The sequence below is a fragment of the Sceloporus undulatus genome, chromosome 2 (genome assembly GCF_019175285.1).
Source record: "Sceloporus undulatus isolate JIND9_A2432 ecotype Alabama chromosome 2, SceUnd_v1.1, whole genome shotgun sequence".
Classification (NCBI taxonomy): Eukaryota; Metazoa; Chordata; class Lepidosauria; order Squamata; family Phrynosomatidae; genus Sceloporus; species Sceloporus undulatus.
In genome coordinates this window covers 90,522,887-90,542,092 of record NC_056523.1, presented here as the reverse complement: position 1 = coordinate 90,542,092, position 19,206 = coordinate 90,522,887, and the positions used below count along the sequence as shown (strand labels likewise).

Genomic DNA, 19,206 nt, shown 5'->3' with positions numbered 1-19,206 from the left:
TTTTTTCTCACTCATCTAGGTTGTTGGCATGCCTGTGTTAGCTTGCAGATCTTTTTTGCAAATGTAGGGGGCTATTGCCCACTGCTAAGAAGATTTTATCAAGGCCTAGTAATTGTATCCTGGTTCATACATGCTCTACATACAACCTTCCATGTTACTAGCTAAATGTACACCTGGTGCAAACTGCCCCAAAGGGCGACCTGGTGGCAACCTGTTTACCTATGCAGGTACACCACAGCAGCCAAACTGCCTGGCATCCCTCTGCCACAAAAAGAACTCGGAAAACCTGGGTTCTTTTTAGAACGGTGCATGCACATTGCGAGTGCGCCATTGGCACACACTCATGATGTAAGTGACATGCAGCAACATCTATAAGCTGCACATCTCTTACGTCAAAAAAAGTTTGAGGTAATGCTACTGCAGCAGCAACAGCTAAAGCAAAAATAAAGATTAATTATTACAACATAGCAACACATTTATCCAAATACAATAGAAATGAAAGCTTTCCATAAAAGCTGGTGGAGCTGGAAGACTTCTCCAAAAATAGGAAAGTAAGGAGGAATGGGTGAATGTGTTAAAGCACTAAAAAAATAATAATCTAATTCCATTCCATTTTCATTATGAAAGGAACATTTTTATCTATTATGTGTATTTTAAATTACCATTTATATTTTATTTTAATGCTTACACTAAAAACCTTTGTATGTAGATGTAGGATATTCACGAGACCTTCTATGTCCTCTACTGTTGTGGTTTCTAAAGATTGGTACTTGTCTGTCCAAGACTATCCCTGGCCCTGAAGTTTGAGGGCAAGACATGAGACCTACTATGGACGATGCCCGAAAGTCCAATTTCATAAACCATGATATCTTAAGCATCAGCAACCTCACTCACACAGAATATGCCATTGAAATTGAAAACAAATTAGGAAAATGTATATGCATTTCAAGACAGTGCTCTTGCCCTAGGATTACTCCCTCTTGTCCTGAGACTTAGAGCCAGGCCTAGTCCTTGATTGTTATTGGTCACAGATTTCCCTATCATTCTAGGCTGTCTAGCTTTTGGAAATTAAAATCCAACAATTTCTAGGGACCCATGAATCCAGGCAGCAGCGCAAATCTGGCCCAAGACATTTTCTGCATGAAGCAGAGCGGCAAATCCTGCCCCATAACTTCTAAGGGGAAGATGCAGACTAGCCAAAAGTGAATCAGTTATTTTGATACCTAAGGCAGAACCTCCCACCATGCTTCATCCTGAAATTAATAACAAAATAACAAGAAAGTAAATATTAACATTTTGGTGACTTTTCATGACACCCCAAATCTGCTGCTTCTAAAATGGCCACATCATTCTTGCCTAATGGGAGTAATTGGTAATCAGAGTTTAGTTTACAGTGGGAGTGGGCACACATTTGGCTTGATAGAGAGTCCTATCATTCAGCAAGGAGAAGGGAACCATCACAAAAAAGCAATTGAGGTTTACCTTGTGATATGTATAGACTTTGACAAAAGCCTTAACATTAATCCTCCAAATAAGAAAAAAATACTCCTAATGAGAAAAATATTTCAAGTTAAGCCTGAGGGGAGAGAATTGTCAAATTACCAATATGTAAGCCACTCTGAGAGCCATTTTGGCTGAAGGTAAGGGTATAAATACAGCAACAAACAAATAAAGCTTAACATTTAGTAGTGGAAAGTAGGATATGCATTAATAAGTATACATCTAATGGCTACTGAAAAAGGAAAATAAACATAATGACTAAAATCATACATTAAACTGATTGAATCAATGGAAACCATGTGGTAAGTGTTCATTTAAAAATTCCGTTTGATCCAGTGGGCATACTCAAGTTGGAACTAACTGGATTAAAGCCCCAGAATTTAGTGGCCACTTTTAAATAGTCCTGTGAACAGTGCCAAGGAAAATGACTTTTTGGCGTCCGCCTTAAAATTATGACAGTGAGGATGTAGCTGTGAACTGAAAGGATATGGGATTAGACATAACTGAGGCCTTTCCCAGAGCTGCCTGTGGCCAGAATCCTGCTGCTGATACATGCAAGCCAAATTTACATTATGTACGGTACATGGATTTACTTTTTTAGATAATGTAGAACAGATGTATCTAATAACTATTACTGGCAGGAGTGGAGTTTCACATGTAGAACCATTGCAAATGTGCAATAATGCACCTAGAATAGTGAGTCAATGTGCATTGCATACCACCTGTGTGCACATTTCTCATATCATCAAGCCCAGCAGCTCAGTGGAGGCAGTGAGAGTGCCCCTTGCCCCTTTAACATCCAGGGCCCAGGCAGCAGCGCAGCTGGAGCGAGGAGGGTGCATCCAAGCAGAGGACATAAAGACCACTCCCAACACCATCAAGCCCAGCAGCTCAGCTGTGGCAGTGAGAGTGCCCCTTGTCCCTTTAACATCCAGGGCCAAGGCAGGAGCACAGCTGGAGTGAGGAGAGTGTGTCCAAGCGGAGGACATAAAGACCACTCCCACCACCTTAACATGGGCTCCTTTGCCTTCCCCTGCACCCCCAACATCAGTCACCTATGGCCCCTTTCACAGATCAAAATTCATACAGACCTGACTTCTTTCCTTCCTAAACCTATGCCCACTTTATCAATCCCTTTTTTAACTTAATCTTGTTATTAATTAATCAAATACTATATTAAACTAAATCTAGCTAATTGCCCCATTATTGGCACAACTGGCACAATATTGGAAAAGCAAATTTATTCTAAATAAGGAAGATCAGTTGCTGAAAATATTTGACATAATAGAAATGGATAAATTGACACAAGTTTTGAAAAACAGTTCAACAGAAAATTTTGATAAAGATTGGTCTCCTGTCCATGAATATATGAAGGAGCAATGGGCAATGTACTGCTGTTGAAATATTGAAATACTATTATAGTAATTCAGTTTAATAGATTACATTAGTACAGATATATTTTATAAGTGTGTAGATAAGAAATATAATTAATGATAAGCAGAGTTTAGGGATATGCAGCAGGGGCAATTAGTAAACATATTTCTAAATATATTAGCTTTACTGTTATGTGAGTGAATTGAGTTATTAATGCACCTAATTAATGCTGTTAAGCCTAAACTTGACTAATCATGGAGAATCTAGTAATTTGCCAGTGAGTCAAAAGAAGGTGAGACATCAAAAAGCTACAATCCCATTTATTATTTAATAAATCTAAATGTGAAACATGGGATTAGAAAACTTGCCCACAGTGTTTAACAGCTATTATATTTTGGCAACTGGGAGCACAGAGGAGTGCTGAAAAATAACCCTTGCTTTCTTCTGTTCAAATTTTTAGTTTTGCTTCTGTGTGGGAAAATAATAATCACTGAATTAATTGTGTCAGTTTTATCTTATTTTTATAATAAAATTTCCTATATATCAGTTTAGGTTGCATCTCTGAATTTAATCTGCCAAAGTGACAAATCCTCCAGGTGTAATTCTTTATTCATGTGCACTTTACTATTTGCCATTGGTATATTATTTGTTAATGATGGAAAAGGTAGACAAATGTCATTCACAAGTCTAATTATTGGGGGTAAAGCATTTGAAATGTGCCATAATGTTTGAAACAGCAGCTTTACTTCTAATTTTAAATTAATAATATTTGTGCGGCTGATATAAGGAGATGCTCAGGGCAAATGATAAACACGTAGACTGAATGAAGGGAAGTCCTGATAATAATTCTCTCTGCATGAATCACTGGTCACCAAAGACATTTGTACTTAAACAGAATCTTTATGCTTTGATCAGAAAATTTATCAGTCTATTAATTGTATTGAATTGTAGATCGGAGAAAACTTTGTCTCTCCAAAAGGCACCCCACAAAAGCCCCTGCCTGCAAGACATTAAGAGAATGAGCTAGATGTCCACAATATCTGAAAGTCCAAAGGTTCCTCACACCTGAAATGATATACAGTTTTTAAATACACACTGATCAACCACAAGGCTAGTGGCACAATATGCCTGTTGTTGATGATTTATGAAATAGCTCTCAGTTCTCATGCCAATAATTTCACCTAGCATTTAGAACCTAAACTAATGGCAGTCACTGAAGCCACCAGTATCAGTAATCACAAGAGAAGAACCTAATGTGTTTTTCTTTTCAGATCAGTATTTCAGTGTTTCTTATCCAGTACCACAAGGTGGTAGCATTCTAAGATGAAAAGATGTTGCTTTAAAATAAAGGAACTAGTGAATAATATCTTAAAAGCTGTGTCAGCTAGCAAACCAACGCCTATACTCCGTTCAAACAGCAGCACTGCTTCTTCTCCAAGAAAACACTACCTTAAAAGGTCCTGCATGCAGTTCAGATTCTGCAGCTGTGTGATATTAAAAGACAGACCAGATTTCTGGGACTTCTGCATCTTCAGTTAATTTAACCCTCATATTCCAGAGACAAGCGGCTGAGCATGCCAAGGTACTGGGATATTTAGGAATTCTTCAACATACACGCCTTCTGAAAACCAAATTAGTGTTCCTCTAATCCAAACACACATAATTTAAGTTCCACAAGTTCCCAGATTTTCTTTCTGTGCTTTCTACATGTGCCATAGGGAACCATATAAAGGGTGACATAAAGAGATGACCGTTTTTGCTGAACTGCCACAATATTTCAGTTTCTCTCCCAGGCTACTAAAATAAATACTGTAATCAAATGTTTTATCAAATATGGAATTTGGCAGCCTTCAGACAACGTGATTCCGATACTTATATCAGAACTAAAGAATCAACAGTATGTTAGCTCCAGCTTGTTTGAACTGTGGCAGTGGGATGAGGAGAGTAAAGGGGAAACACAGTTTAATTTTTAATTTCTGTGGTAAATCCTGATCCTCTATGAGAGGTTCACCAACCCTCTCCCACAAACTCCCACAAATGTCCAAAATCACAGGCAAATGCCCTCTTTGACTACTCACTCAGGTAACTAGAGGGGGGTCCAAAAAAGCTTTCCAATCCAGAGTGCTCTAACTAAATCTGGGGAGGAAGGCACACCCAAGCTCACTTTTAGCTTGGAGACAGGGGAATTCCCCTGCATGATAGAGGCCCTAGACAGTTTTTCTTCGTGGTTTTTGAAGAGGATCCAAAAGTAATTTAAAGGCCTCCCCTGTAGCCCAGAGGGGTACAGTGAAGTGCATCACCATGCAATAATTCATTGGGGAGGAAAGGTGATTCAGTTTTGGAATCTTCATGCCAAAGAAGGACTATTCTTGCTACATTCCTTAAATGGCTTTACAAAAAAGGCTGGTGTATTTTTCTTCAGGCAAGTAATGAATAAATGACCCCTGTGTTGTCCCTTTTCTGCAGGAAATATTTGCAGAGGTGGTCCAGATGTCCCGTGGAATTAATTAACATTTATTTACAGGTGGTACCTGCCTTCTGCAGTAGTCTGAAATCCAAAATATTCCAGAATCCAGAATTGCCCACATGGATGACTGAGGTAGTGACACTTTTGTTTTCTGATGGTTCAGTTAACACAAACTTTGTTTCATGCACAAATTTATATAAAATATTATATAAAATTGCCTTCAGGCTATGTGTGTAAGCTGTATATGAAACATAGATGAAGTTCATGTGTAGACTTGGGTCCTACCTCCAAGATATCTCATTGTGTTCATATATGCAAATGCAGGGATTCCAAAATCCACCTCCTCCAAAAATAAATCTGAAATACAGACCACTTCTGGTCCCAAGCGTTTTAGATAAGGGGTAATCATCCTGTATTAGTTTATGAATGGACTGTCTTGTTTTGTTTTGTTTTGCGCATTTACCTCCTACCTTTACCCTAGTAATGGGACTCAAGGCAGTTTATAACATATTAAAAACAATACAGATTAAAACTATACAAAAACATCAATTAAAAGTATAAATATACAGTCTGTCCTTGCCATACATGGGGATCCGTTGCAAAAAAGGCAAAAAATGAGGGACCTCAAGTCTCGTTTGTATGATTGGGGTATGCTTGTATGCACAGCGCAACATGTTTGCATGCCTCATTCATTCTTTGGGGACTTGCCGTCCGTGTGACCTTGAGTCCGTGTATAGCAAACCTGCAAATGGCACAGGCATGCTGTGCAAGTTACTTAAAACTGACAAAAATACGGAAGTGTAACCCTAAACCTGAACGGAGTCTGGCAGAACAAAAAAGTCTAGGGAAAAAAATGCATCAAAAGATGGCTCAATTTTATTGGGAACAAAATAAAACAATGAGTTATGAATGAAAGAGGTGGGTTAAAAATATTCCCAATCTATTAGGCAAACCGAGATCCTAAGATCTGTGTACAGAGCCCGAATATAGGATAAAATAATACCTGTACCTGTATTTTGTATGTCAAACATCTCCTTTCACTTTGCCTATTGGTTGGGATTTATAGTCACTTAGCCTAGTACATATTGGCTACATTAGCATTTTTACTGTGGGGTTTGAGTATTTTTTTTATCCTATATTCGGGCTCTGTACACAAGGCCTTGACTCTCTTTTCCAGTCCTACAGTAGATAAAATCTCAGGACAAGACCAATGCCATCAATCAAGCAATCCAGAGAGAAAGAGCTTCTCAGGGCTACTGTTAATATAAAGTGGAAGCCTTTCATGGCCGGCATCCATAGTTTTTTGTGGGTTTTTCAGGCTATGTGGCCATGTTCCAGAAAAGTTTCTTCCTGATGTTTCGCCAGCATCTGTGGCTGGCATCTTCCTTGGAGACCTTCAAACAGAGGCTGGATTGCCATCTGTCGGGTATGCTTTGATTGAGAGTTCCTGCATGGCAGGGGGTTGGACTGGATGGCCCCTGTGGTCTCTTCCAACTCTATGGTTCTATGATTCTATGAAGTAAAATAACAAAGGTCAGAGAAGAAGACTGGCGAAAGGTATCCACTGGGATTTGATGCCAGGACCTCTTGTGGATACCAAAACACTTGAATGCTCAGGGCCCATTATATACCATGGTGTAGTGAAATGGTGTCTTTTATATAAAACAGCAAAATCAAAGTTTGCTTTTTGAAATATATATAGGGGGGAGGGATATTTTCAAGCCATGGATGGTTGAATCTGTGGATAAAGAATCCTTGGATATGAAGGGCCAATTTATATGGTCCTGATGGGCTTTAAACAGGACAGCCCATACTATTGGTGTCCTCTTTCAACTGTGGTAGGGTTACCAGATCTCAGGGCACTACCATGAGTCCCCAGTTTTCAAAGGTCACCTCTGAGTGACAGGAAGGGGTTCAAATTGTCCAGCTCATATGGGATCAGCTCCAGGCAAGAGATGTGTAGGAGATTATCAGATGGGGGACAGGAGCGAAACCCATCCTTATCTCATCCATGGCAATGATTGTGCAAAAGACATTCACACTTGACATGCTGAACCCTATCATAAACCTGTCAGTGAAGTGGAATTGCATTAATGAGTTCATCCATTAATGCAAAATGAAGGGTACTGATAGGACAATGTCCTTACTGCAATTGTGTGGGAAGGATGGGGGTGAGGATGGGAAAAGGATGGGACAAGGATGTCCCATCCCCTGTCTGATCATCTCCAAAGCTGTATACAAGCCTTGACTCAGGCAGGGAGCCCTTTAGCAGGCTGTGCAGTTCTCTGCACTGTGCAAAGTTTAATTGATTTAAATGTTCAGCAGTATCTGGAGGGTTGCACAACTCCCATTTATGATATAGACCAAACCTCTGATTTAGCATCAATGTCCTTATGCTTTGAACAAAGTCATATTGGTTGATAGCCTTGATGCTTCCCCATGAGGCCTTTATTGTGCAATTCTTCAGGCAATCTGGATGAAGACATCATTAAAGCAACTTTCCCATGTTTGCATGTCACTTTTTGTTACGAGAAACAAATAAATCTGTTGATGAGCTAAATATATGGTAACTGAACAGTACTTTATAATTACTCATGGTTTGTCTTAAAATTCTGAGGAAGAACCAGGCTTTCATTGGATGTGATCAGTGACTCACCAGCTGCATTTGAGACATGGTTCATTCATACCCCCCTAAGTCAAAACCAGGAGAAAAGACCAAAAAATGGGTGCACTATATATCACTAAGTACAATTGCTAATGAATAATGAGATGCTACAAAAATTCTTAGCCAATTATAAATATAATTGAATAATTTTAAATAAACTTGAAATGATAATGAATAGATATTAGAGAATAACAGACGCTAATAAAGAGTTCAACCAAAAACACCTTGCAAGGATACAATAGTATAAGGTGCTACTATGACAAATTCTTCTGTTAACACCAGTAACTTCATGACAGCCAATATAGGGTAAATATCCCAGTAATTGCAATTCGATAAGAAGCCTAGCGATGGTGGCAGTGGCACAGATAACCAAGATAGGTCACCTTGTGAAGATTACACTGTAATAATGTTTCCAAACTGATGGTAAACAAGGTAGCAGTACGTAGTAGAAGCACAGGTAGCATTAACAATAGCACTGGTAGCAGACAGCTATCTCCAGAGTTTTGAAGCTGCTTCAACTTAATAGTCTTCTTTAGTAGTGTTATAATATTGCAATTCCGGATTACAATTCAGGAAGATATAGTTCTAAATTAGCTTTTCCATGCTTCTACATATGTAAAATTAACACACATTAACAAAAGAATATGCAATTATCACAGAGAAAAGAACCAATATATCATTCCTTACACATATAAACTGCTTACCTATATTTTAGACCACATTCAGTATGTAGATCAACATTCAGCAGGTAACAAAATCCATGAGTGTAATTTTATTAGAACAATATGTTGCAATGGGTGCTAAAAGGATAAAAGAAATTTATCTACCATCGCATTGGTATTTTGTATGTCTGACACCTCCTTATGTTTTGCTTTACTATTCGGGATGTGCAGTTTATTAGCCTAGTCGAATCAACCCTGGCCTTACAGGCCAGCATAAGCCCTGTGTTTGGTTTTCAGGATTGCATATACTTTATGCTTTTTAAAATTTATTTTATCCGTTTAGCACCCATTGCAACATATTTGTTTCTAATAAAATTACAGGTGTTTCCTATTTGCATTCCTAGACTTTTTGCCTGCACATTTGTTGTTTCAGTTTAGGTATCACCTCCCAGTTTTTCTCAAACAAAATCCATGAGTACAAACTAATTGTAACTAGCAGGTTAATAACACTTACAGTGGGCTCTTGCTTTATGTAGGGATCCGTTCCGGACCCCTCCCCCCCCCGCACAAAGCAAAAAACGCGTAAGCTGAGCCCCATTATATCCAATGGGGCTCATGCTCGCTGCCTCTATAAGAAGTCCCACTGGGTAATCGAGACGTTTTGAAAGGAATTTGGGAAGAATTTAAATTTAACAAGTAAGATACACAATTGTAAACAAGAAGTTAAGAAAACAACCGCACTAGAGCAACAGATGAATTAATAGGGTGATGGTAAAGGACCCCTTCTCAATTAGCACTTTTCAATAAAATTAATCAGCTAAATGTTGGCACTGCGGTGGGTCCAAGGGTTTTTACATGCATAGTGTTGGGATTGTCCATGTGTTCAGAAGGTTGGGGGTGAAGTGATAAGAGAGATTAATAAAGTATAGGCAAGGATGCTCATTTGAGCAAAGAAAATTGTATACAATTAAATTTGAAGAATAAGGGAATGAAGAATAGAATAGAGTTGGACTGGATGCCCTTGGGGTCTCTTCACTCTATGATTCTATGATTCTAAGAGAAAGCAGTAAAGTATATATTAAAGCTACACAGGCTGTGAAGTTCAGATGGAAAGAAAGTAAAAACTGGAACTTGACCAAGGTATATAAATATTCGGCAGATAACTTGCTGTTTGATATTATTAGAGATAGAAGATTAAAATACTGGAGAAAGGAGTAAACGCTTGGAATTTGGGTGGGAAATCCTGCTGGAGAGGTTAAGGGAATACGAGTACAAGGAAGTCAATAATGTAATTAAATCCCACATACTATGTAGGTATTAATTTTAAACAGTGTTGTGATTCCAAATCCCTATCAAGCCAGGGGGAGGGGGGGATGGAGCAATGCAACATTGTTGAATAAATGTTAAAATAATTAATAAGACATTTTAATTTTTTAAATAAAAGAACCCCCACTGGGTGACCTTGGGCAAGTCACACACACTCTCAACTTCAAGGAAGGCAAAGGCAAACTCCTGTTGAACAAATCTTGCCAAGAAAAACCCATGATTAGGGTCACCGTACGTTGGAAATGCTTGAAGGCACTCAACAAACAACAACAACAAAATGACTTTTACTTTTTGAACTCAGTTTGCAGCAATTGAAGTAAGTCAAGGACAAAGGGGGAAAGTAGGAGGAGGGAGAAATGGAGACATTTTAAAAAGAGCTGAAAGGGGCGGGAAGACAGGAATTAATCAGGACAGTGAGAGGGTATGTAATTCCTACAGATTGCTCCTTGCCTTCAGCCTCTGAAAAAAACAATCAGTTAAACTGTTTGATCAAATCAATTCTTCTTTTAATCCAAAGCCTCCAAGTAGGAAGTTTTGGAGAATTGGTAGCCCCAAAAAGTAATGTTTGCAAGCTCGTCCTTTATCAACAGTCAATGAGATATAAACCCGAAACGTTTTTCACATGTAACCCACCAATCTTTTCACACTATTCTGAGTTGGACTGTCATTCACACTTTTCCTGTTCATTACTTTTTCAAAATAAGAGTCAACATGCTCTTTCAGGCTCTGATTAGGAGTTGGTCTCTATCTGAACCATCGGTATTGCATAATAGGCCAGACAGAGCAAAAGTTATCTTCTATGTTTCCATGAGGTTGCCTGCCATTTGTGTTGCTGAGGTGTGGGAAACATACACTCTCATACTTTAGGCCTAGATTTTAAAGACAAGAAAGGGCCCATGTTGCATGCACTCTTAAGAAACAATGGCCAGTCTACACTACAAAATGCTCCTCATTCTAGTTGAATCGATATGTTGCATGCCAAGCTCCGCCCCCAGGGCAGCATGACACCACATGCTGCACTACATGGTGCACAGCGTCACGGCGCTTCTCGGGCGCTGTGTCCATACAACGGAGTGCTAAAGGAGGGCTGTAAAGCTGAAACACCGTGGCTATCACACCCTTTGCAGAGCACAAAAAGGAGCTGCTTTTTGCAGCTCCTTTTTGCACCCTGCAAAGGACAGATTTGGGGCTGCAGCATGTGGTTGCTGTAGGCTTGCCATAACCCGGCTGCCCCCGTGAAATTCACGGATTGGAGTGTTTAAACCGTTTCCCGCCCGTGTTGCCCATTCAATCCCGGGTTCCTCTGCGATCCAGGCCAGATTTTAGCAATCTCCAGTCAAGACTTTCGACTGACAAGCTCTGCCTGCCTGGAAGAAGGCAGGATTGGCTCCTTTCCCCATGGGACCCCCTTAGTCACGCCTCCCTCCCTCCTCCTCAGCAGCCAAGATGTCTGCCTCAGGGAGAAGGAAGAAGCAGCATGGCAGGGAGGGGTCTCCTGGTGTGGCAGCCTCCCTTGCCCCCAGCCTCCCTCTTCCTCCCTCACCAAGACCAGTACAAGGCAAAAGGCAAGGAGGCAGGCACCAGGGGCTTCCTTTCACGTTCGTTGCTTTGCCTTCTGCTCCTCCTTGGGGCTTCTCTCTGCTCTGGAGTGGCTGCTATGGCTTCTGGGGAGGAGAAAAGGGGAAGGAGGAGGGAGAAAAAAGCCCCACGCCAGTCAGTCCCCTCCATCTAAGGCAGCCTCCTCTTCTTCCTTCTCCTCCTCCTCCTTTCTTCTCCCCTTCTTCTTTTTCTTTCCTCCCCTTCCCTGGAGGACCCAGCGTTGTTGTGTCTTTGCCTGATCCTGCACGCCTATCCTTGCTTTATCCTTACTTTTTATAGACTGTCATTTGTTTATACTCTCCAATCTGCCCTACATGAACCTTAAGGTGTTTTAAATTGGATTTTGTCATGGTGCTGGCCATATGGCCATAATAATAAGGTTGTTGTTTGTTTGTTGTTGTTATTTCCCCTCTTCTTCCCCTCCCCCTCTTTCTTCTTTTCCCCTCTTCCTCCTCTCTGTTGTAATTGTGTGCCCAACTCCTTTCTGACTAGGCAGCCCTGCAGAGTTCCCTTGGCATGTTTCTTCAAAGGAGGAGAGGTTGCTTAAGAGGCTGAGAGAGGTGGACTTGCCCAGATCTCTCACTGGTTTGCAAGGCCATTCTGGCTCCCCAATTCTCTAGCCACCAAAGCCAGCCCCTCTTCTCCTCCTTCTTCTTTTCTTCCTTCGTCCTCCTTCTTCTTGTTTGTTTTGTATTGTGTGCCTTCAACTCCTTGCGACTTATGGCAGCCCTGCCCTGGATGTGGAAATTGTAGTTTGCAGAATGGCTGTGGCAACCAGAGACTTAGAACTGAAAAGCACTTTGAGACCAAATAAGGCAAACCTATCCTGGGTTTCTTGGCAAGATGTTATTCTGAAGAGGTTTGCTGCTGACCTCTCATCTCTCCTTGAGGCTGAGAGAGTGGAGAGTAGGACTTGCCCTACTCTATTTGTTAATCCAACCTTTTGGACTTCTATATTGTCATTATGATTCTTCACATGGTCAACCTTTCAGGATTACACTGATCAAGAATGTCACACACATTAAAAACATTCTATGCTAACAAATTGGACACACAAGTACAAGTAACAGCCAAATCTACTAGCAGTGATACGTATAACCAACCAAAATGCACAAAATATCATGCAAGCTTTCAAAGCGCCACTGACATCTCATCAGCAAAAGTGTTAAAAATCCAACAAAGCAAAAAGAAAGAAAGAAAAAATGATAGTGAAATTGCTATGTGTGTGTGTGTTTTAATTGTGTGTGTGTGGTGGTGTGGTCAGAAGGGAATTACATTCATACATTTGTCCAGGAATAATGTCAATGTCCTCCATTTTGATCATGCAGCAAGAAACATGCATAGATTAAACATTTTTTTAAAAAATCACCAATTTTTTCGTGTTCCTCCATTTTTAGAATGTTGTCCTACTGAAAATGTTATCCTACACTTGTCCTACATTTGTCCCGGTTTGGAGGTCCTGACCTATGCAACCCTAGGTGCTGCGACTTCAATCAGCTGTAAAAGGGCAGCTGCAGGCTGCCCCTTAGAGGCTGTCTGCACAGCCCCAAGTGTCAGGAACATAAAGAGCAAAAGGAAGAAACAAAAGGTGATTAAGTTTCATATACAAAAAGTTCTAAGGCCCTAATTAGATGTAACTGAAGGCACTAGTGTGCAGATAGAGCAATGTTACATATCACACAAACAACAGCCAACCTCTAGAGCACAGTTTTGATGGTGGGTAATATTAAGAGTCAGGACAAACTATATACCGTGATGGGAACCCATTGCACGCGTGCCACGGGTGGCACATGGCGCGATTTCTCCAGGCACAGGGGGCGAGGGAGAAGGCCGAATGGGCGCGCACCCCTTAGCCTCCTCCCTACCATTTTCAGGGCCTCCCGCTGTCTGTTGAGACAGCGGGAAGCCAGAAAATGGCACCTGGGAGGAGGAGACAGGTGCGGCGCATCTGCTCCTCCTCCAGCCCTCTTCCCTCTCGGCGAGTGAAGGCTGAGGAGGCAGCGCTGGGAGCGTGCCCAGCCACCCCTCCTCCTCCCGGCTGGCTTCGCTGGCCGGGAAGGGCTCGCGGGCCCTTCCCGGCCAGCGAAGGCTGAGGAGGAGGGGGCTGGACGCGTGCCCAGCGCTCCTCCTCTTCCCGGCTTGGCTTCGCTCGCCGGGAAAGGGCTCAGAGGAGCCTTTCGCAGTGAATGAAGGAAAGGCGAGGGCCCTTTGCCGCCTCTGACGGCCCCAGGAGGGACCCTCAGGGGCCGGCAAAGGCTGGAGACAGCGGCCGTCCTCCACGGCCCTTTTGCCGCCCTGATGGCCCCAGGAGGGACCCTCAGGGGCCAGAAAAGGCTGGGGGAGGAGCTAGAGGCTCCCTCCTCTGAAAGGGGCGGAAGCCCACCCCCTGGAGGGGCGAAGCCCCGCCCGCACCCAGTCCTCATCCGGGGGGTAGAAGCCCCCCCCCCGGCAGCGACTTTAAAAAGGTTCGTCATCACTGCTATATACCCACACTAATTATCCTGACTCTTCTATCAAGGAATTCCAAATATCTTTCTGAGCATGACTAAGAAGCACATTGAGTAACTTGTCATTGCTGTTCCCCTCAAGAATGTCTACTTGGCAGCCTGTCCTCACTGCAAATAGGAGGATAGGATGGGTCCTTCTAAAGCAGGGTAGGCAAACCTGCGGCCCGGCCAAGGTCTTGGACCGGCCCCAGCGTCCTGCCGCGGATTGCCGCCGGGGCCTTTGGCATCTCACGCGAAGGGCTGGTGGGGCAATTGTCTATAGAAGCCTCAGAAACATGCATTTATCTTAACATTTTTTTAAAAATCAGCAAATTTTTTTCACGTGTCTTCCATTTTTTATTTAAAAAGTGGCCTCCATTTGAAAATTTTTGTCCACATTTCATAGAATCAAGAATCATAGAGTTGGAAGAGACCACTAGGGCCATCCAGTCCAACCCCTGCCATGCAGGAAATCCAAATCAAAGCATCCCTGACAGATGGCCATCCAGCTCTGTTTAAAGACCTCCAAGGAAGGAGACCATCCCCTCCGAGGAGTCCCGGTTTATTTATTTATTTAATTTTAAAAATTATTTAATTTTTATTTTTTGGCTTCGGCCCCCAGTTGTCTGAGGGACAGCAACCCGGGCCCGGCTCAAAAGGGTTGCCTACCCTGTTCTAAAGACTGCTCTCGAGCTCAGGGCAGTTTGCTCTTGGAGGAGAAAAGGACAGCAAACATCTGAGGCAATGGGCCTGCCTGAGGACACAGTGCAAATGTTGAAAGGGATGTGAGCAAAATGGACAAATAAAAGAATGAATAAATATATATTCAATCAATCTAGAAGTTAATTTTAATCATTTTTTTTTGTGCTCAGAGTCTAGAAGTATGTTGCAAGCCAACACAGCCTTTTAACAAAGATAAGTTCATCGGAAAAACAGTTGAGACATAATCACTTTGAGTCTGTTTTGTACCGAGGATGTGGACAGGATCTGCAAAGTGTCAGGAAGACGACTTGCTCTCTCGATCCTGTCCTTCATGGCTGACAGCTCAAGGGGAACAGTTGTGACTAACATGTTACACCGTATTTTAATACATCTTTCAGGGATGGGCAATTTCCACTACATTGAAGACGGTCATAGTAAAACCTTATTAAAAAGGCCCCCTTGACCCCCTAATCGGAATAATTATCAACCTGTCTCGCTGTTGCCCATTTAAGGGAAGGTGATCGAGAGGGCAGTCGCCTTTCAGCTTCAGGGAGTCCTGGATGAAACTGATTATCTGGACCCATTTCAAACCGGGTTCCGGCGGCTAGGGAGTTGAGACTGCCATGGTTGCCTTAGTTGATGATCTCCGTCTGCACATGGACAGGGGAAGCGTGTCCCTGTTTAGTGCTTTTGGGACATCTCAGCGGCCTTTGATACATCGACCATGGTATCCTTCTGGACGCCTGAGGGAGTTACGTACGGGGGCTCTGCTTTGCAGTGGTTCCTCCTACCTCTCAGGTAGATTCCAGATGGTGGACTGGGGGACTGTCATTCCGATAAGAGGTCCTTACATCTGGGGTCCTCAAGGAGCGATTTTGTCCCCCATGCTGTTTAACATTTAGATGAAGCCGCTGGGAGAGATCATCCGGAGACATGGGCGCGATGTTATCAGTACGCTGAATCCAGAGAAAACGGAAGTACTGGTGATAGGCTCCCCTGGCCCAGGTAAGGAAATTTTTCCACCTGTCCTGAATGGGGTCAGTCCCTATGAAGGACTCGGTTCGCAGTTTGGGGGTGCTCCTTGACTCATTGCTTCATCTTAAATCCCAGGTGGATGCGACAGTTAGGAGCACCTGTTATCAGCTTCGGATGATACGCCAACTGCGACCCCTCTTGGACCGGGGGGACCTGAAACCGTTGTACACACTCTGTTAACCTCAATTAGATTTCTGTAATGCGCTTTACATGGGGCAACCCTGTACCAAACTCGGAAGCTACAACTAGTGCAGAATAGGCAGCAGGTTTGCACTGGATGTCCAGGGCCAGCCATATAACACCGGTTTTGAAAGACCTCCATTGGCTGCCATTCGCTTCCGGGCCGAATACAAGGTGTTGGTTATTACCTATAAAGCCCTAAATGGCTTGGGCCCAGGGTATTGGAGGACCGCCTCTCCCCTAATCCGCCCCGCACTCTTAGTTCGGGAGAGGAACATCCCTAACAGTTCCAGATGTTCGTTATGCTGCTGCGAGGAGGGCATATTCTGTTTCAGCCCCTCAACTCGGGAACTCTCCCCAATGAGCTCCACATGTCCATTTCCCTGAGTATTCAAGAAAAACTTGAAGACTTGTCTATTCCACCGGGCTTTCCCCCCATGAACCTTGTTGTCATTCTTCTCCCCTGAAATTGTGATGTATTCCACTTTTAGCCTTTTGTAATAATGTTGATGTTACGTTTTACTGTGATTGTTGTTGTACATGTTGTTTTTTAACTGGTTTTATTATGTTGTTGAACCACTATGTTCATGGAATAGCGGTATAATATAAATAATTTTATTATTTATTATTATTATTATTATAAAATACAGTATATGTAATATAGGTGTAAATAAACCATATTGAATGAATTAATATTATATTAGTGTGTAGTTTTGTTATGTTGCCTACATTTTCTTGAATGTCTTACTATTGCAGTGTCTTGTCCTTCTTTGCAGTTATGACATCTGATCATCCTGGCTGCTATCCCCATATGGGATCAGTGAGGCATATTCATCATGGTAGCTCCACAATTTACCGGTGGTATGAGCCATTGTTTGAAAGCTCTTCAGTGCCTAGATCTCCAGATCACATAAGCAGTCTCCACACATCTTTCTTGGTGACAAGGTTTCGGAGAGTATGCTTATGACTGGAGACATGCACATGGAAGCTGCCTTGTATATTACATTCCCAGGTATGTGAAACTGTTAATGAAAGGGGGGGGGGGAATCAAGCTTCCTTCTTTGTGGAAGGAGAACCAACTGAGAGGTGATTATGAGGATATTCAGCATGAGTATTCCTGCTGCTGATGCCTGTACATTAACAGATCAGAACTGCAAGGAAGTTTTGCACCCAAATCTGTGCAGAGGTATGTGTCTATTGATTTCAATGGTCTTTTGGGTTGACATATTTCTGCATAGGAACTGTTTTTTGGGAACTGTAGTCCAAAAAAGCAATTTTTCAATACTCTGCATGAAGGCCCAGTGTGATGTAAACAACAGAAACAACAGGCCTCTGCCTGCCAAGAAGAAGAGCCTCTCCCCCGACCACCATCTTGAGGGGAGAGAAGAGAGTCATGATGTTTTATGTATTGTTAATCTGATATTGGAAACGCTTTGATTGGTCCACGGAAAAGCGGTAACAAATAAAGCTTATTATTATTATGTAGATGGTCTCATATTGGATTAGCATACTGGGAGACCAGGGTTCAAATCCCAGCTGGCCATGAAACCCACTGGGTGACGTTGGGCAAGTCACTTTCTCTCAGCCTCAGAAGAGTGTAATGGCAACCCCCCCTGAAAACTTGCCAAGAAAACCTTATGATAGTTTGGCCTTAGGGTCACCATAAATCAGAAACAACTTGAACAACATAGGAACAGTTATAGTTCTAAGATATGCAATGCATTAATGTTCCTAATATTTTTGATATAGTCACAAATAGTAAATTCACAATCCAGAAGAAGGTACAAATTAGACCATGATACATTGCTGTCAACCCTGCTGTGGTATGGAGTGATGAACACCAGCCCCCCCCCCGCCCTCTCCCCTTCCTTTTTTAAAAATTAATATAATTATTTTCTGTGAGGCAGTGGTTTGACTTTAGACAGAACTGAAAGGAAATTCACCAGTCAAGGAGAAACGCTTTTGCACCCAAATGGGTGCAAAAGGCAGAATGCAATGCTGTGCATGGGGGGGGGGGGCGCTTCCACTACAAGGAGGGATGTGTTGACATGGTTTGTTTTACCCCTTCTGTCTGCTCGTTTTAGCTTCCTGCTTTGGTCTCACAGAAAGCCATAAACAAAACGATGATGACGCCTTCTCTGGAGCCCAGGGAGGAAGTTTTGGTCAGAAAAGGGGATTTCCAGAACACTGAGCTCTCTGATGTCTATGCAAATTATTGACACAGGTAATCTGAGTGCAGCAGAACAGCCCATGCATAAGAATGTTCTGTGAAATGATACAAGATGGCCTAGTGTTCCCTGAGAATGACAAAAGAGGCAATGGGGAAAGACAGGTAAGAGAAGAAGTCTAAACAGTAGAAGAATGGGGAAGCATATATTGACAAGAGCAGCTAAAATATTAACAGCCAGCATGTGGGAATTAGACAAAAGGGCAAGATTCCATCCCTTACCACCTTTCCTTGCTACTGAGTTAACTAGTGCAAACTACTTTAGCACTGTCATCTCCGTTTGCAGTAAATTAAGTAATCTGAGGACAAAACGGGTAAGTGAAAGAAAGAGAGAAACTGGGGACATTTAAAGCAGCTGAAAAACTGGGACAACAGAGAATTAATCAGGACATCCCTACCAAATAAGGACAGTTGGAGAGTGCCATGTTTATCTCCAGTGGCATGTCCTCCTTAAACTTTGTGTTAACTGACCTACTATTTCTGAGAAATACAAGTGGAAGTTGCTATGTTACTCAAGTCCTGTTGGAGACTCCTAAATGGATTAACCCATTCCTATTGTTCTAGATACTTTGTATAGCCCCTTTTGCCTCTCCATACCATATTGAAACAGTAAATATGGCGGGGAGATGCAGCATAATACTTCCCCAAACCCTTGCCTTATTGGCTGCAAAAATGAACTTATGGATGAACTCCATTTAATATTTTAATGTTATAATTTGTGTGTGCTGTATAGCGTAGTGCGGGTATCGAATCAACAAAAAACAACCTAATTCTAATAAATTCTTGATTGAATTTCCTCATTTACATTTTTGTAAAATGATAAAAAAACCCAGTTCTTGTTGATTGAATTTCAAATGTTATTTTTTCAGAACAAGGAGAAGTGTTGATAGATGATAGACAAGCAGGATGTGCCTTGAACTAGATGACAGACATAGAGGAATGTACTTTCAACGTAAATTGTTTAATGTTTCTTCCATGTTTAC

General features: G+C 42.0%; 1 protein-coding gene across 7 annotated transcripts in view; it reads right to left on the bottom strand.

Annotated features, from left to right (window-relative positions):
- The window catches only part of TNIP1 (TNFAIP3 interacting protein 1), a 108,488-nt gene that overhangs the window by 80,773 nt on the left and 8,509 nt on the right, over nucleotides 1–19,206 (bottom strand). The window contains exon 1 of one of the 7 annotated variants that reach the window (XM_042452110.1): nucleotides 4,953–4,986. The exons of the other annotated variants lie outside the window; for them this stretch is intronic. The gene's annotated coding sequence lies outside the window, so the exon portion shown is untranslated. Of the gene's footprint in view, nucleotides 1–4,952; nucleotides 4,987–19,206 lie in introns of those variants that run through there. 7 annotated transcript variants of the gene reach the window in all.